Source organism: Staurois parvus, unplaced genomic scaffold, assembly GCF_062004578.1.
Source record: "Staurois parvus isolate SC_StPar_1 unplaced genomic scaffold, SC_StPar_1.0 ptg001352l, whole genome shotgun sequence".
NCBI classification, from domain to species: domain Eukaryota; kingdom Metazoa; phylum Chordata; class Amphibia; order Anura; family Ranidae; genus Staurois; species Staurois parvus.
In genome coordinates, this window is record NW_028319148.1 from 392,149 (window position 1) to 414,119 (window position 21,971).

Genomic DNA, 21,971 nt, shown 5'->3' on the forward strand with positions numbered 1-21,971 from the left:
CACAGGACTATCTGGGCTGTGAGGAATTCTTTGGGCAGCCACAGAAGCAATGACACAAGAGCAGGCAAAAAATGCCCCCGAGGCATGTCAGAGACCTCGTGGCGCAACGGTAGCGCGTCTGACTCCAGATCAGAAGGTTGCGTGTTCAAATCACGTCGGGGTCATGTTGATTTTCATGGCCGTCTGCTTAGCCCACTTTCACAGGGTCTTTACACGTCTTGGGCTACTGCCGGCCGACCCAGCGGACACCCACCTCCAGATCACCCTCGCGCACATTCCCTTATAGCTTGCCCACTGGCCTGGAGGAAGCTGGAGATCTGGGTCACACCGTTGGACGCAGGCTCACAAAGCCTCTCATAGGCAACAAACAAGCAATTACAACCTGCCTCGCGACAAGGTTACCAATAAAAACAAACACAGCCACCCTAACAACTGGACCACGCTATGGGAGCTTTGGGATGAACTCTGCTGCAATTGCAGCTCCATTTATGCTTCTAAGCAAAGGGGCCAGGTACACCACCTTCAAATGCAATGAAAAGGCACAGAGAGCTTTTCAACAGCTTAAGTTAGTATAGTGTAAACGACCAGTGTTGCCCACCCCCAAATTTAGTCAACAATTTCACCTCGAGACCAACACCTTCGATATGGGCCTGGGAGCAGCCTTGTCCCAGGAAATGAATGGGGAAGAACATCAAGAAGCATACTCCATCCAGGCTCTAACTCCTGCAGGGAGGAACCATTCAATAGTGGAAAGGGAGACTCTGGCCACAAATTGGCACCAGAGTCCTTGAGGTATGACCTTTTGGCCAAACGCCTCCCATTCTCCAGTACGGTGGAGGGCTCAGAAGGAAGGGAGCAATGAAAGGGTCACAAGGCGCTTTCTGGCTTTGCAAGGCTTTCCATTTTATGTAGAACACGGGCCAGGGAGCTAGCAAGGGAATGCTGGATGGACTGTGACGTGCTGGAAAACTAGGCTCCCTCCCAAAGGTCTGAGCACAGGGGAAGGCTATGCGAGGCACTGGCTGGCAGAACCATGGACGGATGATAGGTTTTCCCTAGGGTGCTGACATATGCATGCTGAGGGCCTCAAGGGCTTGTGGCGGCTGATGTGGAGTAAACTGTCTTTTTGTTATCTGAGAACCTGAAACAGGTATTGTTGTGGATCTTGGAGCCTTGAGGCATTGCAAAGTTTTGGGTGGGAGAAAGCTAACAGTCCTAGGTGCCCATGTTACCTTGTAGCCAGACCAGAGTATGAATCTTAGCTGTCCGTGGGCTTTTGTATATGCTAGTTGACTGGTGCTCAGGGTTCTCTCTCCTGCTCTCTGTGTGCTTTGGGAGCCTGCTGCTGGGTGAAACGTATGAGCGCTGACAGTAGACGGACAAGTTTGAAGTGCTGCCTGTTTGTTTTGGGGATCCCATTCGGGGAGACCCTGTTAGTCAAGGAGTGACCCGAGTTTAGCCAGTGGCTCAGACGTAATTCATTGGCGTCCTTAGCAAAAGAGTCATTATTGCTGTGTGTTTAATAGGTTGTAGAAAAGAAGGCCAAGCGCGGATGGGCATGGAAAGCCACCTTAGTGGGATGCTATTGAAAGAAAAGCAGACTGGCCCGTACGGGGATCGAACCCGCGACCTTGGCGTTATTAGCACCACGCTCTAACCAACTGAGCTAACCGGCCCAAGCTTGCTGAGGGTGGGCCCGCTAAAGCTGGCACAGGACTATCTGGGCTGTGAGGAATTCTTTGGGCAGCCACAGAAGCAATGACACAAGAGCAGGCAAAAATGTCCCCGACCCATGTCAGAGACCTCGTGGCGCAACGGTAGCGCGTCTGACTCCAGATCAGAAGGTTGCGTGTTCAAATCACGTCGGGGTCATGTTGATTTTCATGGCCGTCTGCTTAGCCCACTTTCACAGGGTCTTTACACGTCTTGGGCTACTGCCGGCCGACCCAGGGGACACTCACCTCCAGATCACCCTCGCGCACATTCCCTTATAGCTTGCCCACTGGCCTGGAGGAAGCTGGAGATCTGGGTCACACCGTTGGACGCAGGCTCACAAAGCCTCTCATAGGCAACAATCAAGCAATTACAACCTGCCTCGCGACAAGGTTACCAATAAAAACAAACACAGCCACCCTAACAACTGGACCACGCTATGGGAGCTTTGGGATGAACTCTGCTGCAATTGCAGCTCCATTTATGCTTCTAAGCAAAGGGGCCAGGTACACCACCTTCAAATGCAATGAAAAGGCACAGAGAGCTTTTCAACAGCTTAAGTTAGTATAGTGTAAACGACCAGTGTTGCCCACCCCCAAATTTAGTCGACAATTTCACCTCGAGACCAACACCTTCGATATGGGCCTGGGAGCAGCCTTGTCCCAGGAAATGAATGGGGAAGAACATCAAGAAGCATACTCCATCCAGGCTCTAACTCCTGCAGGGAGGAACCATTCAATAGTGGAAAGGGAGACTCTGGCCACAAATTGGCACCAGAGTCCTTGAGGTATGACCTTTTGGCCAAACGCCTCCCATTCTCCAGTACGGTGGAGGGCTCAGAAGGAAGGGAGCAATGAAAGGGTCACAAGGCGCTTTCTGGCTTTGCAAGGCTTTCCATTTTATGTAGAACACGGGCCAGGGAGCTAGCAAGGGAATGCTGGATGGACTGTGACGTGCTGGAAAACTAGGCTCCCTCCCAAAGGTCTGAGCACAGGGGAAGGCTATGCGAGGCACTGGCTGGCAGAACCATGGACGGATGATAGGTTTTCCCTAGGGTGCTGACATATGCATGCTGAGGGCCTCAAGGGCTTGTGGCGGCTGATGTGGAGTAAACTGTCTTTTTGTTATCTGAGAACCTGAAACAGGTATTGTTGTGGATCTTGGAGCCTTGAGGCATTGCAAAGTTTTGGGTGGGAGAAAGCTAACAGTCCTAGGTGCCCATGTTACCTTGTAGCCAGACCTGAGTATGAATCTTAGCTGTCTGTGGGCTTTTGTATATGCCAGTTGACTGGTGCTCAGGGTTCTCTCTCCTGCTCTCTGTGTGCTTTGGGAGCCTGCTGTCGGGTGAAACGTTTGAGCGCTGACAGTAGACGGACAAGTTTGAAGTGCTGCCTGTTTGTTTTGGGGATCCCATTCGGGGAGACCCTGTTAGTCAAGGAGTGACCCGAGTTTAGCCAGTGGCTCAGACGTAATTCATTGGCGTCCTTAGCAAAAGAGTCATTATTGCTGTGTGTTTAATAGGTTGTAGAAAAGAAGGCCAAGCGCGGATGGGCATGGAAAGCCACCTTAGTGGGATGCTATTGAAAGAAAAGCAGACTGGCCCGTACGGGGATCGAACCCGCGACCTTGGCGTTATTAGCACCACGCTCTAACCAACTGAGCTAACCGGCCCAAGCTTGCTGAGGGTGGGCCCGCTAAAGCTGGCACAGGACTATCTGGGCTGTGAGGAATTCTTTGGGCAGCCACAGAAGCAATGACACAAGAGCAGGCAAAAATGTCCCCGACCCATGTCAGAGACCTCGTGGCGCAACGGTAGCGCGTCTGACTCCAGATCAGAAGGTTGCGTGTTCAAATCACGTCGGGGTCATGTTGATTTTCATGGCCGTCTGCTTAGCCCACTTTCACAGGGTCTTTACACGTCTTGGGCTACTGCTGGCCGACCCAGGGGACACCCACCTCCAGATCACCCTCGCGCACATTCCCTTATAGCTTGCCCACTGGCCTGGAGGAAGCTGGAGATCTGGGTCACACCGTTGGACGCAGGCTCACAAAGCCTCTCATAGGCAACAATCAAGCAATTACAACCTGCCTCGCGACAAGGTTACCAATAAAAACAAACACAGCCACCCTAACAACTGGACCACGCTATGGGAGCTTTGGGATGAACTCTGCTGCAATTGCAGCTCCATTTATGCTTCTAAGCAAAGGGGCCAGGTACACCACCTTCAAATGCAATGAAAAGGCACAGAGAGCTTTTCAACAGCTTAAGTTAGTATAGTGTAAACGACCAGTGTTGCCCACCCCCAAATTTAGTCGACAATTTCACCTCGAGACCAACACCTTCGATATGGGCCTGGGAGCAGCCTTGTCCCAGGAAATGAATGGGGAAGAACATCAAGAAGCATACTCCATCCAGGCTCTAACTCCTGCAGGGAGGAACCATTCAATAGTGGAAAGGGAGACTCTGGCCACAAATTGGCACCAGAGTCCTTGAGGTATGACCTTTTGGCCAAACGCCTCCCATTCTCCAGTACGGTGGAGGGCTCAGAAGGAAGGGAGCAATGAAAGGGTCACAAGGCGCTTTCTGGCTTTGCAAGGCTTTCCATTTTATGTAGAACACGGGCCAGGGAGCTAGCAAGGGAATGCTGGATGGACTGTGACGTGCTGGAAAACTAGGCTCCCTCCCAAAGGTCTGAGCACAGGGGAAGGCTATGCGAGGCACTGGCTGGCAGAACCATGGACGGATGATAGGTTTTCCCTAGGGTGCTGACATATGCATGCTGAGGGCCTCAAGGGCTTGTGGCGGCTGATGTGGAGTAAACTGTCTTTTTGTTATCTGAGAACCTGAAACAGGTATTGTTGTGGATCTTGGAGCCTTGAGGCATTGCAAAGTTTTGGGTGGGAGAAAGCTAACAGTCCTAGGTGCCCATGTTACCTTGTAGCCAGACCTGAGTATGAATCTTAGCTGTCCGTGGGCTTTTGTATATGCCAGTTGACTGGTGCTCAGGGTTCTCTCTCCTGCTCTCTGTGTGCTTTGGGAGCCTGCTGCCGGGTGAAACGTTTGAGCGCTGACAGTAGACGGACAAGTTTGAAGTGCTGCCTGTTTGTTTTGGGGATCCCATTCGGGGAGACCCTGTTAGTCAAGGAGTGACCCGAGTTTAGCCAGTGGCTCAGACGTAATTCATTGGCGTCCTTAGCAAAAGAGTCATTATTGCTGTGTGTTTAATAAGTTGTAGAAAAGAAGGCCAAGCGCGGATGGGCATGGAAAGCCACCTTAGTGGGATGCTATTGAAAGAAAAGCAGACTGGCCCGTACGGGGATCGAACCCGCTACCTTGGCGTTATTAGCACCACGCTCTAACCAACTGAGCTAACCGGCCCAAGCTTGCTGAGGGTGGGCCCGCTAAAGCTGGCACAGGACTATCTGGGCTGTGAGGAATTCTTTGGGCAGCCACAGAAGCAATGACACAAGAGCAGGCAAAAATGTCCCCGACCCATGTCAGAGACCTCGTGGCGCAACGGTAGCGCGTCTGACTCCAGATCAGAAGGTTGCGTGTTCAAATCACGTCGGGGTCATGTTGATTTTCATGGCCGTCTGCTTAGCCCACTTTCACAGGGTCTTTACACGTCTTGGGCTACTGCCGGCCGACCCAGGGGACACTCACCTCCAGATCACCCTCGCGCACATTCCCTTATAGCTTGCCCACTGGCCTGGAGGAAGCTGGAGATCTGGGTCACACCGTTGGACGCAGGCTCACAAAGCCTCTCATAGGCAACAATCAAGCAATTACAACCTGCCTCGCGACAAGGTTACCAATAAAAACAAACACAGCCACCCTAACAACTGGACCACGCTATGGGAGCTTTGGGATGAACTCTGCTGCAATTGCAGCTCCATTTATGCTTCTAAGCAAAGGGGCCAGGTACACCACCTTCAAATGCAATGAAAAGGCACAGAGAGCTTTTCAACAGCTTAAGTTAGTATAGTGTAAACGACCAGTGTTGCCCACCCCCAAATTTAGTCGACAATTTCACCTCGAGACCAACACCTTCGATATGGGCCTGGGAGCAGCCTTGTCCCAGGAAATGAATGGGGAAGAACATCAAGAAGCATACTCCATCCAGGCTCTAACTCCTGCAGGGAGGAACCATTCAATAGTGGAAAGGGAGACTCTGGCCACAAATTGGCACCAGAGTCCTTGAGGTATGACCTTTTGGCCAAACGCCTCCCATTCTCCAGTACGGTGGAGGGCTCAGAAGGAAGGGAGCAATGAAAGGGTCACAAGGCGCTTTCTGGCTTTGCAAGGCTTTCCATTTTATGTAGAACACGGGCCAGGGAGCTAGCAAGGGAATGCTGGATGGACTGTGACGTGCTGGAAAACTAGGCTCCCTCCCAAAGGTCTGAGCACAGGGGAAGGCTATGCGAGGCACTGACTGGCAGAACCATGGACGGATGATAGGTTTTCCCTAGGGTGCTGACATATGCATGCTGAGGGCCTCAAGGGCTTGTGGCGGCTGATGTGGAGTAAACTGTCTTTTTGTTATCTGAGAACCTGAAACAGGTATTGTTGTGGATCTTGGAGAGCTGAGGCATTGCAAAGTTTTGGGTGGGAGAAAGCTAACAGTCCTATGTGCCCATGTTACCTTGTAGCCAGACCTGAGTATGAATCTTAGCTGTCCGTGGGCTTTTGTATATGCCAGTTGACTGGTGCTCAGGGTTCTCTCTCCTGCTCTCTGTGTGCTTTGGGAGCCTGCTGCCGGGTGAAACGTTTGAGCGCTGACAGTAGACGGACAAGTTTGAAGTGCTGCCTGTTTGTTTTGGGGATCCCATTTGGGGAGACCCTGTTAGTCAAGGAGTGACCCGAGTTTTGCCAGTGGCTCAGACGTAATTCATTGGCGTCCTTAGCAAAAGAGTCATTATTGCTGTGTGTTTAATAGGTTGTAGAAAAGAAGGCCAAGCGCGGATGGGCATGGAAAGCCACCTTAGTGGGATGCTATTGAAAGAAAAGCAGACTGGCCCGTACGGGGATCGAACCCGCGACCTTGGCGTTATTAGCACCACGCTCTAACAAACTGAGCTAACTGGCCCAAGCTTGCTGAGGGTGGGCCCGCTAAAGCTGGCACAGGACTATCTGGGCTGTGAGGAATTCTTTGGGCAGCCACAGAAGCAATGACACAAGAGCAGGCAAAAAATTCCCCCGAGGCATGTCAGAGACCTCGTGGTGCAACGGTAGCGCGTCTGACTCCAGATCAGAAGGTTGCGTGTTCAAATCACGTCGGGGTCATGTTGATTTTCATGGCCGTCTGCTTAGCCCACTTTCACAGGGTCTTTACACGTCTTGGGCTACTGCCGGCCGACCCAGGGGACACCCACCTCCAGATCACCCTCGCGCACATTCCCTTATAGCTTGCCCACTGGCCTGGAGGAAGCTGGAGATCTGGGTCACACCGTTGGACGCAGGCTCACAAAGCCTCTCATAGGCAACAATCAAGCAATTACAACCTGCCTCGCGACAAGGTTACCAATAAAAACAAACACAGCCACCCTAACAACTGGACCACGCTATGGGAGCTTTGGGATGAACTCTGCTGCAATTGCAGCTCCATTTATGCTTCTAAGCAAAGGGGCCAGGTACACCACCTTCAAATGCAATGAAAAGGCACAGAGAGCTTTTCAACAGCTTAAGTTAGTATAGTGTAAACGACTAGTGTTGCCCACCCCCAAATTTAGTCGACAATTTCACCTCGAGACCAACACCTTCGATATGGGCCTGGGAGCAGCCTTGTCCCAGGAAATGAATGGGGAAGAACATCAAGAAGCATACTCCATCCAGGCTCTAACTCCTGCAGGGAGGAACCATTCAATAGTGGAAAGGGAGACTCTGGCCACAAATTGGCACCAGAGTCCTTGAGGTATGACCTTTTGGCCAAACGCCTCCCATTCTCCAGTACGGTGGAGGGCTCAGAAGGAAGGGAGCAATGAAAGGGTCACAAGGCGCTTTCTGGCTTTGCAAGGCTTTCCATTTTATGTAGAACACGGGCCAGGGAGCTAGCAAGGGAATGCTGGATGGACTGTGACGTGCTGGAAAACTAGGCTCCCTCCCAAAGGTCTGAGCACAGGGGAAGGCTATGCGAGGCACTGGCTGGCAGAACCATGGACGGATGATAGGTTTTCCCTAGGGTGCTGACATATGCATGCTGAGGGCCTCAAGGGCTTGTGGCGGCTGATGTGGAGTAAACTGTCTTTTTGTTATCTGAGAACCTGAAACAGGTATTGTTGTGGATCTTGGAGCCTTGAGGCATTGCAAAGTTTTGGGTGGGAGAAAGCTAACAGTCCTAGGTGCCCATGTTACCTTGTAGCCAGACCTGAGTATGAATCTTAGCTGTCTGTGGGCTTTTGTATATGCCAGTTGACTGGTGCTCAGGGTTCTCTCTCCTGCTCTCTGTGTGCTTTGGGAGCCTGCTGTCGGGTGAAACGTTTGAGCGCTGACAGTAGACGGACAAGTTTGAAGTGCTGCCTGTTTGTTTTGGGGATCCCATTCGGGGAGACCCTGTTAGTCAAGGAGTGACCCGAGTTTAGCCAGTGGCTCAGACGTAATTCATTGGCGTCCTTAGCAAAAGAGTCATTATTGCTGTGTGTTTAATAGGTTGTAGAAAAGAAGGCCAAGCGCGGATGGGCATGGAAAGCCACCTTAGTGGGATGCTATTGAAAGAAAAGCAGACTGGCCCGTACGGGGATCGAACCCGCGACCTTGGCGTTATTAGCACCACGCTCTAACCAACTGAGCTAACCGGCCCAAGCTTGCTGAGGGTGGGCCCGCTAAAGCTGGCACAGGACTATCTGGGCTGTGAGGAATTCTTTGGGCAGCCACAGAAGCAATGACACAAGAGCAGGCAAAAATGTCCCCGACCCATGTCAGAGACCTCGTGGCGCAACGGTAGCGCGTCTGACTCCAGATCAGAAGGTTGCGTGTTCAAATCACGTCGGGGTCATGTTGATTTTCATGGCCGTCTGCTTAGCCCACTTTCACAGGGTCTTTACACGTCTTGGGCTACTGCCGGCCGACCAAGGGGACACCCACCTCCAGATCACCCTCGCGCACATTCCCTTATAGCTTGCCCACTGGCCTGGAGGAAGCTGGAGATCTGGGTCACACCTTTGGACGCAGGCTCACAAAGCCTCTCATAGGCAACAATCAAGCAATTACAACCTGCCTCGCGACAAGGTTACCAATAAAAACAAACACAGCCACCCTAACAACTGGACCACGCTATGGGAGCTTTGGGATGAACTCTGCTGCAATTGCAGCTCCATTTATGCTTCTAAGCAAAGGGGCCAGGTACACCACCTTCAAATGCAATGAAAAGGCACAGAGAGCTTTTCAACAGCTTAAGTTAGTATAGTGTAAACGACCAGTGTTGCCCACCCCCAAATTTAGTCGACAATTTCACCTCGAGACCAACACCTTCGATATGGGCCTGGGAGCAGCCTTGTCCCAGGAAATGAATGGGGAAGAACATCAAGAAGCATACTCCATCCAGGCTCTAACTCCTGCAGGGAGGAACCATTCAATAGTGGAAAGGGAGACTCTGGCCACAAATTGGCACCAGAGTCCTTGAGGTATGACCTTTTGGCCAAACGCCTCCCATTCTCCAGTACGGTGGAGGGCTCAGAAGGAAGGGAGCAATGAAAGGGTCACAAGGCGCTTTCTGGCTTTGCAAGGCTTTCCATTTTATGTAGAACACGGGCCAGGGAGCTAGCAAGGGAATGCTGGATGGACTGTGACGTGCTGGAAAACTAGGCTCCCTCCCAAAGGTCTGAGCACAGGGGAAGGCTATGCGAGGCACTGGCTGGCAGAACCATGGACGGATGATAGGTTTTCCCTAGGGTGCTGACATATGCATGCTGAGGGCCTCAAGGGCTTGTTGCGGCTGATGTGGAGTAAACTGTCTTTTTGTTATCTGAGAACCTGAAACAGGTATTGTTGTGGATCTTGGATCCTTGAGGCATTGCAAAGTTTTGGGTGGGAGAAAGCTAACAGTCCTAGGTGCCCATGTTACCTTGTAGCCAGACCTGAGTATGAATCTTAGCTGTCCGTGGGCTTTTGTATATGCCAGTTGACTGGTGCTCAGGGTTCTCTCTCCTGCTCTCTGTGTGCTTTGGGAGCCTGCTGCCGGGTGAAACGTTTGAGCGCTGACAGTAGACGGACAAGTTTGAAGTGCTGCCTGTTTGTTTTGGGGATCCCATTCGGGGAGACCCTGTTAGTCAAGGAGTGACCCGAGTTTAGCCAGTGGCTCAGACGTAATTCATTGGCGTCCTTAGCAAAAGAGTCATTATTGCTGTGTGTTTAATAAGTTGTAGAAAAGAAGGCCAAGCGCGGATGGGCATGGAAAGCCACCTTAGTGGGATGCTATTGAAAGAAAAGCAGACTGGCCCGTACGGGGATCGAACCCGCGACCTTGGCGTTATTAGCACCACGCTCTAACCAACTGAGCTAACCGGCCCAAGCTTGCTGAGGGGGGGCCCGCTAAAGCTGGCACAGGACTATCTGGGCTGTGAGGAATTCTTTGGGCAGCCACAGAAGCAATGACACAAGAGCAGCCAAAAAATGCCCACAAGGCATGTCAGAGACCTCGTGGCGGAACGGTAGCGCGTCTGACTCCAGATCAGAAGGTTGCGTGTTCAAATCACGTCGGGGTCATGTTGATTTTCATGGCCGTCTGCTTAGCCCACTTTCACAGGGTCTTTACACGTCTTGGGCTACTGCCGGCCGACCCAGGGGACACCCACCTCCAGATCACCCTCGCGCACATTCCCTTATAGCTTGCCCACTGGCCTGGAGGAAGCTTCCTATCTGGGTCACACCGTTGGACGCAGGCTCACAAAGCCTCTCATAGGCAACAATCAAGCAATTACAACCTGCCTCGCGACAAGGTTACCAATAAAAACAAACACAGCCACCCTAACAACTGGACCACGCTATGGGAGCTTTGGGATGAACTCTGCTGCAATTGCAGCTCCATTTATGCTTCTAAGCAAAGGGGCCAGGTACACCACCTTCAAATGCAATGAAAAGGCACAGAGAGCTTTTCAACAGCTTAAGTTAGTATAGTGTAAACGACCAGTGTTGCCCACCCCCAAATTTAGTCGACAATTTCACCTCGAGACCAACACCTTTGATATGGGCCTGGGAGCAGCCTTGTCCCAGGAAATGAATGGGGAAGAACATCAAGAAGCATACTCCATCCAGGCTCTAACTCCTGCAGGGAGGAACCATTCAATAGTGGAAAGGGAGACTCTGGCCACAAATTGGCACCAGAGTCCTTGAGGTATGACCTTTTGGCCAAACGCCTCCCATTCTCCAGTACGGTGGAGGGCTCAGAAGGAAGGGAGCAATGAAAGGGTCACAAGGCGCTTTCTGGCTGTGCAAGGCTTTCCATTTTATGTAGAACACGGGCCAGGGAGCTAGCAAGGGAATGCTGGATGGACTGTGACGTGCTGGAAAACTAGGCTCCCTCCCAAAGGTCTGAGCACAGGGGAAGGCTATGCGAGGCACTGACTGGCAGAACCATGGACGGATGATAGGTTTTTCCTAGGGTGCTGACATATGCATGCTGAGGGCCTCAAGGGCTTGTGGCGGCTGATGTGGAGTAAACTGTCTTTTTGTTATCTGAGAACCTGAAACAGGTATTGTTGTGGATCTTGGAGAGCTGAGGCATTGCAAAGTTTTGGGTGGGAGAAAGCTAACAGTCCTATGTGCCCATGTTACCTTGTAGCCAGACCTGAGTATGAATCTTAGCTGTCCGTGGGCTTTTGTATATGCCAGTTGACTGGTGCTCAGGGTTCTCTCTCCTGCTCTCTGTGTGCTTTGGGAGCCTGCTGCCGGGTGAAACGTTTGAGCGCTGACAGTAGACGGACAAGTTTGAAGTGCTGCCTGTTTGTTTTGGGGATCCCATTCGGGGAGACCCTGTTAGTCAAGGAGTGACCCGAGTTTAGCCAGTGGCTCAGACGTAATTCATTGGCGTCCTTAGCAAAAGAGTCATTATTGCTGTGTGTTTAATAGGTTGTAGAAAAGAAGGCCAAGCGCGGATGGGCATGGAAAGCCACCTTAGTGGGATGCTATTGAAAGAAAAGCAGACTGGCCCGTACGGGGATCGAACCCGCTACCTTGGCGTTATTAGCACCACGCTCTAACCAACTGAGCTAACCGGCCCAAGCTTGCTGAGGGTGGGCCCGCTAAAGCTGGCACAGGACTATCTGGGCTGTGAGGAATTCTTTGGGCAGCCACAGAAGCAATGACACAAGAGCAGGCAAAAATGTCCCCGACCCATGTCAGAGACCTCGTGGCGCAACGGTAGCGCGTCTGACTCCAGATCAGAAGGTTGCGTGTTCAAATCACGTCGGGGTCATGTTGATTTTCATGGCCGTCTGCTTAGCCCACTTTCACAGGGTCTTTACACGTCTTGGGCTACTGCCGGCCGACCCAGGGGACACTCACCTCCAGATCACCCTCGCGCACATTCCCTTATAGCTTGCCCACTGGCCTGGAGGAAGCTGGAGATCTGGGTCACACCGTTGGACGCAGGCTCACAAAGCCTCTCATAGGCAACAATCAAGCAATTACAACCTGCCTCGCGACAAGGTTACCAATAAAAACAAACACAGCCACCCTAACAACTGGACCACGCTATGGGAGCTTTGGGATGAACTCTGCTGCAATTGCAGCTCCATTTATGCTTCTAAGCAAAGGGGCCAGGTACACCACCTTCAAATGCAATGAAAAGGCACAGAGAGCTTTTCAACAGCTTAAGTTAGTATAGTGTAAACGACCAGTGTTGCCCACCCCCAAATTTAGTCGACAATTTCACCTCGAGACCAACACCTTCAATATGGGCCTGGGAGCAGCCTTGTCCCAGGAAATGAATGGGGAAGAACATCAAGAAGCATACTCCATCCAGGCTCTAACTCCTGCAGGGAGGAACCATTCAATAGTGGAAAGGGAGACTCTGGCCACAAATTGGCACCAGAGTCCTTGAGGTATGACCTTTTGGCCAAACGCCTCCCATTCTCCAGTACGGTGGAGGGCTCAGAAGGAAGGGAGCAATGAAAGGGTCACAAGGCGCTTTCTGGCTTTGCAAGGCTTTCCATTTTATGTAGAACACGGGCCAGGGAGCTAGCAAGGGAATGCTGGATGGACTGTGACGTGCTGGAAAACTAGGCTCCCTCCCAAAGGTCTGAGCACAGGGGAAGGCTATGCGAGGCACTGGCTGGCAGAACCATGGACGGATGATAGGTTTTCCCTAGGGTGCTGACATATGCATGCTGAGGGCCTCAAGGGCTTGTGGCGGCTGATGTGGAGTAAACTGTCTTTTTGTTATCTGAGAACCTGAAACAGGTATTGTTGTGGATCTTGGAGCCTTGAGGCATTGCAAAGTTTTGGGTGGGAGAAAGCTAACAGTCCTAGGTGCCCATGTTACCTTGTAGCCAGACCTGAGTATGAATCTTAGCTGTCTGTGGGCTTTTGTATATGCCAGTTGACTGGTGCTCAGGGTTCTCTCTCCTGCTCTCTGTGTGCTTTGGGAGCCTGCTGTCGGGTGAAACGTTTGAGCGCTGACAGTAGACGGACAAGTTTGAAGTGCTGCCTGTTTGTTTTGGGGATCCCATTCGGGGAGACCCTGTTAGTCAAGGAGTGACCCGAGTTTAGCCAGTGGCTCAGACGTAATTCATTGGCGTCCTTAGCAAAAGAGTCATTATTGCTGTGTGTTTAATAGGTTGTAGAAAAGAAGGCCAAGCGCGGATGGGCATGGAAAGCCACCTTAGTGGGATGCTATTGAAAGAAAAGCAGACTGGCCCGTACGGGGATCGAACCCGCGACCTTGGCGTTATTAGCACCACGCTCTAACCAACTGAGCTAACCGGCCCAAGCTTGCTGAGGGTGGGCCCGCTAAAGCTGGCACAGGACTATCTGGGCTGTGAGGAATTCTTTGGGCAGCCACAGAAGCAATGACACAAGAGCAGGCAAAAAATGCCCCCGAGGCATGTCAGAGACCTCGTGGCGCAACGGTAGCGCGTCTGACTCCAGATCAGAAGGTTGCGTGTTCAAATCACGTCGGGGTCATGTTGATTTTCATGGCCGTCTGCTTAGCCCACTTTCACAGGGTCTTTACACGTCTTGGGCTACTGCCGGCCGACCCAGGGGACACCCACCTCCAGATCACCCTCGCGCACATTCCCTTATAGCTTGCCCACTGGCCTGGAGGAAGCTGGAGATCTGGGTCACACCGTTGGACGCAGGCTCACAAAGCCTCTCATAGGCAACAATCAAGCAATTACAACCTGCCTCGCGACAAGGTTACCAATAAAAACAAACACAGCCACCCTAACAACTGGACCACGCTATGGGAGCTTTGGGATGAACTCTGCTGCAATTGCAGCTCCATTTATGCTTCTAAGCAAAGGGGCCAGGTACACCACCTTCAAATGCAATGAAAAGGCACAGAGAGCTTTTCAACAGCTTAAGTTAGTATAGTATAAACGACCAGTGTTGCCCACCCCCAAATTTAGTCGACAATTTCACCTCGAGACCAACACCTTCGATATGGGCCTGGGAGCAGCCTTGTCCCAGGAAATGAATGGGGAAGAACATCAAGAAGCATACTCCATCCAGGCTCTAACTCCTGCAGGGAGGAACCATTCAATAGTGGAAAGGGAGACTCTGGCCACAAATTGGCACCAGAGTCCTTGAGGTATGACCTTTTGGCCAAACGCCTCCCATTCTCCAGTACGGTGGAGGGCTCAGAAGGAAGGGAGCAATGAAAGGGTCACAAGGCGCTTTCTGGCTTTGCAAGGCTTTCCATTTTATGTAGAACACGGGCCAGGGAGCTAGCAAGGGAATGCTGGATGGACTGTGACGTGCTGGAAAACTAGGCTCCCTCCCAAAGGTCTGAGCACAGGGGAAGGCTATGCGAGGCACTGGCTGGCAGAACCATGGACGGATGATAGGTTTTCCCTAGGGTGCTGACATATGCATGCTGAGGGCCTCAAGGGCTTGTGGCGGCTGATGTGGAGTAAACTGTCTTTTTGTTATCTGAGAACCTGAAACAGGTATTGTTGTGGATCTTGGAGCCTTGAGGCATTGCAAAGTTTTGGGTGGGAGAAAGCTAACAGTCCTAGGTGCCCATGTTACCTTGTAGCCAGACCTGAGTATGAATCTTAGCTGTCTGTGGGCTTTTGTATATGCCAGTTGACTGGTGCTCAGGGTTCTCTCTCCTGCTCTCTGTGTGCTTTGGGAGCCTGCTGTCGGGTGAAACGTTTGAGCGCTGACAGTAGACGGACAAGTTTGAAGTGCTGCCTGTTTGTTTTGGGGATCCCATTCGGGGAGACCCTGTTAGTCAAGGAGTGACCCGAGTTTAGCCAGTGGCTCAGACGTAATTCATTGGCGTCCTTAGCAAAAGAGTCATTATTGCTGTGTGTTTAATAGGTTGTAGAAAAGAAGGCCAAGCGCGGATGGGCATGGAAAGCCACCTTAGTGGGATGCTATTGAAAGAAAAGCAGACTGGCCCGTACGGGGATCGAACCCGCGACCTTGGCGTTATTAGCACCACGCTCTAACCAACTGAGCTAACCGGCCCAAGCTTGCTGAGGGTGGGCCCGCTAAAGCTGGCACAGGACTATCTGGGCTGTGAGGAATTCTTTGGGCAGCCACAGAAGCAATGACACAAGAGCAGGCAAAAATGTCCCCGACCCATGTCAGAGACCTCGTGGCGCAACGGTAGCGCGTCTGACTCCAGATCAGAAGGTTGCGTGTTCAAATCACGTCGCGGTCATGTTGATTTTCATGGCCGTCTGCTTAGCCCACTTTCACAGGGTCTTTACACGTCTTGGGCTACTGCCGGCCGACCCAGGGGACACCCACCTCCAGATCACCCTCGCGCACATTCCCTTATAGCTTGCCCACTGGCCTGGAGGAAGCTGGAGATCTGGGTCACACCGTTGGACGCAGGCTCACAAAGCCTCTCATAGGCAACAATCAAGCAATTACAACCTGCCTCGCGACAAGGTTACCAATAAAAACAAACACAGCCACCCTAACAACTGGACCACGCTATGGGAGCTTTGGGATGAACTCTGTTGCAATTGCAGCTCCATTTATGCTTCTAAGCAAAGGGGCCAGGTACACCACCTTCAAATGCAATGAAAAGGCACAGAGAGCTTTTCAACAGCTTAAGTTAGTATAGTGTAAACGACCAGTGTTGCCCACCCCCAAATTTAGTCGACAATTTCACCTCGAGACCAACACCTTCGATATGGGCCTGGGAGCAGCCTTGTCCCAGGAAATGAATGGGGAAGAACATCAAGAAGCATACTCCATCCAGGCTCTAACTCCTGCAGGGAGGAACCATTCAATAGTGGAAAGGGAGACTCTGGCCACAAATTGGCACCAGAGTCCTTGAGGTATGACCTTTTGGCCAAACGCCTCCCATTCTCCAGTACGGTGGAGGGCTCAGAAGGAAGGGAGCAATGAAAGGGTCACAAGGCGCTTTCTGGCTTTGCAAGGCTTTCCATTTTATGTAGAACACGGGCCAGGGAGCTAGCAAGGGAATGCTGGATGGACTGTGACGTGCTGGAAAACTAGGCTCCCTCCCAAAGGCCTGAGCACAGGGGAAGGCTATGCGAGGCACTGGCTGGCAGAACCATGGACGGATGATAGGTTTTCCCTAGGGTGCTGACATATGCATGCTGAGGGACTCAAGGGCTTGTGGCGGCTGATGTGGAGTAAACTGTCTTTTTGTTATCTGAGAACCTGAAACAGGTATTGTTGTGGATCTTGGAGCCTTGAGGCATTGCAAAGTTTTGGGTGGGAGAAAGCTAACAGTCCTAGGTGCCCATGTTACCTTGTAGCCAGACCTGAGTATGAATCTTAGCTGTCCGTGGGCTTTTGTATATGCCAGTTGACTGGTGCTCAGGGTTCTCTCTCCTGCTCTCTGTGTGCTTTGGGAGCCTGCTGCCGGGTGAAACGTTTGAGCGCTGACAGTAGACGGACAAGTTTGAAGTGCTGCCTGTTTGTTTTGGGGATCCCATTCGGGGAGACCCTGTTAGTCAAGGAGTGACCCGAGTTTAGCCAGTGGCTCAGACGTAATTCATTGGCGTCCTTAGCAAAAGAGTCATTATTGCTGTGTGTTTAATAAGTTGTAGAAAAGAAGGCCAAGCGCGGATGGGCATGGAAAGCCACCTTAGTGGGATGCTATTGAAAGAAAAGCAGACTGGCCCGTACGGGGATCGAACCCGCGACCTTGGCGTTATTAGCACCACGCTCTAACCAACTGAGCTAACCGGCCCAAGCTTGCTGAGGGGGGGCCCGCTAAAGCTGGCACAGGACTATCTGGGCTGTGAGGAATTCTTTGGGCAGCCACAGAAGCAATGACACAAGAGCAGCCAAAAAATGCCCACGAGGCATGTCAGAGACCTCGTGGCGGAACGGTAGCGCGTCTGACTCCAGATCAGAAGGTTGCGTGTTCAAATCACGTCGGGGTCATGTTGATTTTCATGGCCGTCTGCTTAGCCCACTTTCACAGGGTCTTTACACGTCTTGGGCTACTGCCGGCCGACCCAGGGGACACCCACCTCCAGATCACCCTCGCGCACATTCCCTTATAGCTTGCCCACTGGCCTGGAGGAAGCTGGAGATCTGGGTCACACCGTTGGACGCAGGCTCACAAAGCCTCTCATAGGCAACAATCAAGCAATTACAACCTGCCTCGCGACAAGGTTACCAATAAAAACAAACACAGCCACCCTAACAACTGGACCACGCTATGGGAGCTTTGGGATGAACTCTGCTGCAATTGCAGCTCCATTTATGCTTCTAAGCAAAGGGGCCAGGTACACCACCTTCAAATGCAATGAAAAGGCACAGAGAGCTTTTCAACAGCTTAAGTTAGTATAGTGTAAACGACTAGTGTTGCCCACCCCCAAATTTAGTCGACAATTTCACCTCGAGACCAACACCTTTGATATGGGCCTGGGAGCAGCCTTGTCCCAGGAAATGAATGGGGAAGAACATCAAGAAGCATACTCCATCCAGGCTCTAACTCCTGCAGGGAGGAACCATTCAATAGTGGAAAGGGAGACTCTGGCCACAAATTGGCACCAGAGTCCTTGAGGTATGACCTTTTGGCCAAACGCCTCCCATTCTCCAGTACGGTGGAGGGCTCAGAAGGAAGGGAGCAATGAAAGGGTCACAAGGCGCTTTCTGGCTTTGCAAGGCTTTCCATTTTATGTAGAACACGGGCCAGGGAGCTAGCAAGGGAATGCTGGATGGACTGTGACGTGCTGGAAAACTAGGCTCCCTCCCAAAGGTCTGAGCACAGGGGAAGGCTATGCGAGGCACTGACTGGCAGAACCATGGACGGATGATAGGTTTTCCCTAGGGTGCTGACATATGCATGCTGAGGGCCTCAAGGGCTTGTGGCGGCTGATGTGGAGTAAACTGTCTTTTTGTTATCTGAGAACCTGAAACAGGTATTGTTGTGGATCTTGGAGAGCTGAGGCATTGCAAAGTTTTGGGTGGGAGAAAGCTAACAGTCCTATGTGCCCATGTTACCTTGTAGCCAGACCTGAGTATGAATCTTAGCTGTCCGTGGGCTTTTGTATATGCCAGTTGACTGGTGCTCAGGGTTCTCTCTCCTGCTCTCTGTGTGCTTTGGGAGCCTGCTGCCGGGTGAAACGTTTGAGCGCTGACAGTAGACGGACAAGTTTGAAGTGCTGCCTGTTTGTTTTGGGGATCCCATTTGGGGAGACCCTGTTAGTCAAGGAGTGACCCGAGTTTTGCCAGTGGCTCAGACGTAATTCATTGGCGTCCTTAGCAAAAGAGTCATTATTGCTGTGTGTTTAATAGGTTGTAGAAAAGAAGGCCAAGCGCGGATGGGCATGGAAAGCCACCTTAGTGGGATGCTATTGAAAGAAAAGCAGACTGGCCCGTACGGGGATCGAACCCGCGACCTTGGCGTTATTAGCACCACGCTCTAACCAACTGAGCTAACCGGCCCAAGCTTGCTGAGGGTGGGCCCGCTAAAGCTGGCACAGGACTATCTGGGCTGTGAGGAATTCTTTGGGCAGCCACAGAAGCAATGACACAAGAGCAGGCAAAAAATGCCCCCGAGGCATGTCAGAGACCTCGTGGCGCAACGGTAGCGCGTCTGACTCCAGATCAGAAGGTTGCGTGTTCAAATCACGTCGGGGTCATGTTGATTTTCATGGCCGTCTGCTTAGCCCACTTTCACAGGGTCTTTACACGTCTTGGGCTACTGCCGGCCGACCCAGGGGACACCCACCTCCAGATCACCCTCGCGCACATTCCCTTATAGCTTGCCCACTGGCCTGGAGGAAGCTGGAGATCTGGGTCACACCGTTGGACGCAGGCTCACAAAGCCTCTCATAGGCAACAATCAAGCAATTACAACCTGCCTCGCGACAAGGTTACCAATAAAAACAAACACAGCCACCCTAACAACTGGACCACGCTATGGGAGCTTTGGGATGAACTCTGCTGCAATTGCAGCTCCATTTATGCTTCTAAGCAAAGGGGCCAGGTACACCACCTTCAAATGCAATGAAAAGGCACAGAGAGCTTTTCAACAGCTTAAGTTAGTATAGTATAAACGACCAGTGTTGCCCACCCCCAAATTTAGTCGACAATTTCACCTCGAGACCAACACCTTCGATATGGGCCTGGGAGCAGCCTTGTCCCAGGAAATGAATGGGGAAGAACATCAAGAAGCATACTCCATCCAGGCTCTAACTCCTGCAGGGAGGAACCATTCAATAGTGGAAAGGGAGACTCTGGCCACAAATTGGCACCAGAGTCCTTGAGGTATGACCTTTTGGCCAAACGCCTCCCATTCTCCAGTACGGTGGAGGGCTCAGAAGGAAGGGAGCAATGAAAGGGTCACAAGGCGCTTTCTGGCTTTGCAAGGCTTTCCATTTTATGTAGAACACGGGCCAGGGAGCTAGCAAGGGAATGCTGGATGGACTGTGACGTGCTGGAAAACTAGGCTCCCTCCCAAAGGTCTGAGCACAGGGGAAGGCTATGCGAGGCACTGGCTGGCAGAACCATGGACGGATGATAGGTTTTCCCTAGGGTGCTGACATATGCATGCTGAGGGCCTCAAGGGCTTGTGGCGGCTGATGTGGAGTAAACTGTCTTTTTGTTATCTGAGAACCTGAAACAGGTATTGTTGTGGATCTTGGAGCCTTGAGGCATTGCAAAGTTTTGGGTGGGAGAAAGCTAACAGTCCTAGGTGCCCATGTTACCTTGTAGCCAGACCTGAGTATGAATCTTAGCTGTCTGTGGGCTTTTGTATATGCCAGTTGACTGGTGCTCAGGGTTCTCTCTCCTGCTCTCTGTGTGCTTTGGGAGCCTGCTGTCGGGTGAAACGTTTGAGCGCTGACAGTAGACGGACAAGTTTGAAGTGCTGCCTGTTTGTTTTGGGGATCCCATTCGGGGAGACCCTGTTAGTCAAGGAGTGACCCGAGTTTAGCCAGTGGCTCAGACGTAATTCATTGGCGTCCTTAGCAAAAGAGTCATTATTGCTGTGTGTTTAATAGGTTGTAGAAAAGAAGGCCAAGCGCGGATGGGCATGGAAAGCCACCTTAGTGGGATGCTATTGAAAGAAAAGCAGACTGGCCCGTACGGGGATCGAACCCGCGACCTTGGCGTTATTAGCACCACGCTCTAACCAACTGAGCTAACCGGCCCAAGCTTGCTGAGGGTGGGCCCGCTAAAGCTGGCACAGGACTATCTGGGCTGTGAGGAATTCTTTGGGCAGCCACAGAAGCAATGACACAAGAGCAGGCAAAAATGTCCCCGACCCATGTCAGAGACCTCGTGGCGCAACGGTAGCGCGTCTGACTCCAGATCAGAAGGTTGCGTGTTCAAATCACGTCGCGGTCATGTTGATTTTCATGGCCGTCTGCTTAGCCCACTTTCACAGGGTCTTTACACGTCTTGGGCTACTGCCGGCCGACCCAGGGGACACCCACCTCCAGATCACCCTCGCGCACATTCCCTTATAGCTTGCCCACTGGCCTGGAGGAAGCTGGAGATCTGGGTCACACCGTTGGACGCAGGCTCACAAAGCCTCTCATAGGCAACAATCAAGCAATTACAACCTGCCTCGCGACAAGGTTACCAATAAAAACAAACACAGCCACCCTAACAACTGGACCACGCTATGGGAGCTTTGGGATGAACTCTGCTGCAATTGCAGCTCCATTTATGCTTCTAAGCAAAGGGGCCAGGTACACCACCTTCAAATGCAATGAAAAGGCACAGAGAGCTTTTCAACAGCTTAAGTTAGTATAGTGTAAACGACCAGTGTTGCCCACCCCCAAATTTAGTCGACAATTTCACCTCGAGACCAACACCTTCGATATGGGCCTGGGAGCAGCCTTGTCCCAGGAAATGAATGGGGAAGAACATCAAGAAGCATACTCCATCCAGGCTCTAACTCCTGCAGGGAGGAACCATTCAATAGTGGAAAGGGAGACTCTGGCCACAAATTGGCACCAGAGTCCTTGAGGTATGACCTTTTGGCCAAACGCCTCCCATTCTCCAGTACGGTGGAGGGCTCAGAAGGAAGGGAGCAATGAAAGGGTCACAAGGCGCTTTCTGGCTTTGCAAGGCTTTCCATTTTATGTAGAACACGGGCCAGGGAGCTAGCAAGGGAATGCTGGATGGACTGTGACGTGCTGGAAAACTAGGCTCCCTCCCAAAGGTCTGAGCACAGGGGAAGGCTATGCGAGGCACTGGCTGGCAGAACCATGGACGGATGATAGGTTTTCCCTAGGGTGCTGACATATGCATGCTGAGGGCCTCAAGGGCTTGTGGCGGCTGATGTGGAGTAAACTGTCTTTTTGTTATCTGAGAACCTGAAACAGGTATTGTTGTGGATCTTGGAGCCTTGAGGCATTGCAAAGTTTTGGGTGGGAGAAAGCTAACAGTCCTAGGTGCCCATGTTACCTTGTAGCCAGACCTGAGTATGAATCTTAGCTGTCCGTGGGCTTTTGTATATGCCAGTTGACTGGTGCTCAGGGTTCTCTCTCCTGCTCTCTGTGTGCTTTGGGAGCCTGCTGCCGGGTGAAACGTTTGAGCGCTGACAGTAGACGGACAAGTTTGAAGTGCTGCCTGTTTGTTTTGGGGATCCCATTCGGGGAGACCCTGTTAGTCAAGGAGTGACCCGAGTTTAGCCAGTGGCTCA

The 21,971-nt window shown here is 51.8% G+C and overlaps 25 non-coding genes across 25 annotated transcripts; 13 read left to right on the forward strand and 12 right to left on the reverse strand.

The window, feature by feature from the left end:
* Window positions 1-92: 92 nt before the first annotated feature.
* Window positions 93-164, forward strand: TRNAW-CCA (transfer RNA tryptophan (anticodon CCA)). Its single transcript has one exon. It is a non-coding gene; the product is annotated as a tRNA-Trp (tRNA).
* Window positions 165-1,602: 1,438 nt separating this feature from the next.
* TRNAI-AAU (transfer RNA isoleucine (anticodon AAU)) lies at window positions 1,603-1,676 on the reverse strand. The gene has a single exon. It is a non-coding gene; the product is annotated as a tRNA-Ile (tRNA).
* A 124-nt stretch (window positions 1,677-1,800) lies between these two features.
* Window positions 1,801-1,872, forward strand: TRNAW-CCA (transfer RNA tryptophan (anticodon CCA)). Its single transcript has one exon. It is a non-coding gene; the product is annotated as a tRNA-Trp (tRNA).
* Window positions 1,873-3,310: 1,438 nt separating this feature from the next.
* TRNAI-AAU (transfer RNA isoleucine (anticodon AAU)) lies at window positions 3,311-3,384 on the reverse strand. Its single transcript has one exon. It is a non-coding gene; the product is annotated as a tRNA-Ile (tRNA).
* A 124-nt stretch (window positions 3,385-3,508) lies between these two features.
* On the forward strand, window positions 3,509-3,580 carry TRNAW-CCA (transfer RNA tryptophan (anticodon CCA)). Its single transcript has one exon. It is a non-coding gene; the product is annotated as a tRNA-Trp (tRNA).
* Window positions 3,581-5,018: 1,438 nt separating this feature from the next.
* Window positions 5,019-5,092, reverse strand: TRNAI-AAU (transfer RNA isoleucine (anticodon AAU)). Its single transcript has one exon. It is a non-coding gene; the product is annotated as a tRNA-Ile (tRNA).
* A 124-nt stretch (window positions 5,093-5,216) lies between these two features.
* Window positions 5,217-5,288, forward strand: TRNAW-CCA (transfer RNA tryptophan (anticodon CCA)). The gene has a single exon. It is a non-coding gene; the product is annotated as a tRNA-Trp (tRNA).
* A 1,438-nt stretch (window positions 5,289-6,726) lies between these two features.
* Window positions 6,727-6,800, reverse strand: TRNAI-AAU (transfer RNA isoleucine (anticodon AAU)). The gene has a single exon. It is a non-coding gene; the product is annotated as a tRNA-Ile (tRNA).
* A 125-nt stretch (window positions 6,801-6,925) lies between these two features.
* On the forward strand, window positions 6,926-6,997 carry TRNAW-CCA (transfer RNA tryptophan (anticodon CCA)). Its single transcript has one exon. It is a non-coding gene; the product is annotated as a tRNA-Trp (tRNA).
* Window positions 6,998-8,435: 1,438 nt separating this feature from the next.
* Window positions 8,436-8,509, reverse strand: TRNAI-AAU (transfer RNA isoleucine (anticodon AAU)). The gene has a single exon. It is a non-coding gene; the product is annotated as a tRNA-Ile (tRNA).
* A 124-nt stretch (window positions 8,510-8,633) lies between these two features.
* Window positions 8,634-8,705, forward strand: TRNAW-CCA (transfer RNA tryptophan (anticodon CCA)). Its single transcript has one exon. It is a non-coding gene; the product is annotated as a tRNA-Trp (tRNA).
* A 1,438-nt stretch (window positions 8,706-10,143) lies between these two features.
* On the reverse strand, window positions 10,144-10,217 carry TRNAI-AAU (transfer RNA isoleucine (anticodon AAU)). The gene has a single exon. It is a non-coding gene; the product is annotated as a tRNA-Ile (tRNA).
* A 125-nt stretch (window positions 10,218-10,342) lies between these two features.
* On the forward strand, window positions 10,343-10,414 carry TRNAW-CCA (transfer RNA tryptophan (anticodon CCA)). Its single transcript has one exon. It is a non-coding gene; the product is annotated as a tRNA-Trp (tRNA).
* A 1,438-nt stretch (window positions 10,415-11,852) lies between these two features.
* TRNAI-AAU (transfer RNA isoleucine (anticodon AAU)) lies at window positions 11,853-11,926 on the reverse strand. The gene has a single exon. It is a non-coding gene; the product is annotated as a tRNA-Ile (tRNA).
* A 124-nt stretch (window positions 11,927-12,050) lies between these two features.
* Window positions 12,051-12,122, forward strand: TRNAW-CCA (transfer RNA tryptophan (anticodon CCA)). The gene has a single exon. It is a non-coding gene; the product is annotated as a tRNA-Trp (tRNA).
* A 1,438-nt stretch (window positions 12,123-13,560) lies between these two features.
* TRNAI-AAU (transfer RNA isoleucine (anticodon AAU)) lies at window positions 13,561-13,634 on the reverse strand. Its single transcript has one exon. It is a non-coding gene; the product is annotated as a tRNA-Ile (tRNA).
* A 125-nt stretch (window positions 13,635-13,759) lies between these two features.
* TRNAW-CCA (transfer RNA tryptophan (anticodon CCA)) lies at window positions 13,760-13,831 on the forward strand. The gene has a single exon. It is a non-coding gene; the product is annotated as a tRNA-Trp (tRNA).
* Window positions 13,832-15,269: 1,438 nt separating this feature from the next.
* On the reverse strand, window positions 15,270-15,343 carry TRNAI-AAU (transfer RNA isoleucine (anticodon AAU)). The gene has a single exon. It is a non-coding gene; the product is annotated as a tRNA-Ile (tRNA).
* Window positions 15,344-15,467: 124 nt separating this feature from the next.
* Window positions 15,468-15,539, forward strand: TRNAW-CCA (transfer RNA tryptophan (anticodon CCA)). The gene has a single exon. It is a non-coding gene; the product is annotated as a tRNA-Trp (tRNA).
* Window positions 15,540-16,977: 1,438 nt separating this feature from the next.
* TRNAI-AAU (transfer RNA isoleucine (anticodon AAU)) lies at window positions 16,978-17,051 on the reverse strand. The gene has a single exon. It is a non-coding gene; the product is annotated as a tRNA-Ile (tRNA).
* A 125-nt stretch (window positions 17,052-17,176) lies between these two features.
* On the forward strand, window positions 17,177-17,248 carry TRNAW-CCA (transfer RNA tryptophan (anticodon CCA)). Its single transcript has one exon. It is a non-coding gene; the product is annotated as a tRNA-Trp (tRNA).
* Window positions 17,249-18,686: 1,438 nt separating this feature from the next.
* Window positions 18,687-18,760, reverse strand: TRNAI-AAU (transfer RNA isoleucine (anticodon AAU)). Its single transcript has one exon. It is a non-coding gene; the product is annotated as a tRNA-Ile (tRNA).
* Window positions 18,761-18,885: 125 nt separating this feature from the next.
* TRNAW-CCA (transfer RNA tryptophan (anticodon CCA)) lies at window positions 18,886-18,957 on the forward strand. The gene has a single exon. It is a non-coding gene; the product is annotated as a tRNA-Trp (tRNA).
* Window positions 18,958-20,395: 1,438 nt separating this feature from the next.
* TRNAI-AAU (transfer RNA isoleucine (anticodon AAU)) lies at window positions 20,396-20,469 on the reverse strand. The gene has a single exon. It is a non-coding gene; the product is annotated as a tRNA-Ile (tRNA).
* A 124-nt stretch (window positions 20,470-20,593) lies between these two features.
* TRNAW-CCA (transfer RNA tryptophan (anticodon CCA)) lies at window positions 20,594-20,665 on the forward strand. The gene has a single exon. It is a non-coding gene; the product is annotated as a tRNA-Trp (tRNA).
* Window positions 20,666-21,971: the final 1,306 nt, after the last annotated feature.